General features: G+C 28.8%; 1 protein-coding gene across 1 annotated transcript in view; it reads right to left on the reverse strand.

The window, feature by feature from the left end:
- LOC106872534 (cdc42-interacting protein 4 homolog) overlaps positions 1-382 on the reverse strand; it is a 197,327-nt gene that overhangs the window by 95,292 nt on the left and 101,653 nt on the right. The window lies entirely within an intron of this gene.

Consider the following 382-nt stretch of genomic DNA (forward strand, 5'->3'; position numbering starts at 1 on the left):
CACACATAATATATATATATATTATATATATGTATGTATGTATGTATATATGTATGTATGCCTGTATATATGTGAGATAATAGTTTCACTTTAATACTTTCAGTATTAAAGTGACACTATTAAGGTGAAAATATCTGACATTAAAATAGAGAGATGTTACTATTTCACTTTCGACACGTAATACTGAAACAGTGAAGATATGATATTGCTCCAGGCTCACACTAGGCAAGAAGTAAAAAAATGTTCAGGCATATGACACTACATGGACCCTAAGTAAGGCATGTGTAAAATTTGAATGAAATTGGTTCCGTAAATTCTCAAGTTTTAGGGATTCACACAGACAGACACACATTCTTATCTTTATATATATATATATATATAT

Source organism: Octopus bimaculoides, chromosome 2 (genome assembly GCF_001194135.2).
Source record: "Octopus bimaculoides isolate UCB-OBI-ISO-001 chromosome 2, ASM119413v2, whole genome shotgun sequence".
In the NCBI taxonomy this organism is placed as follows: domain Eukaryota; kingdom Metazoa; phylum Mollusca; class Cephalopoda; order Octopoda; family Octopodidae; genus Octopus; species Octopus bimaculoides.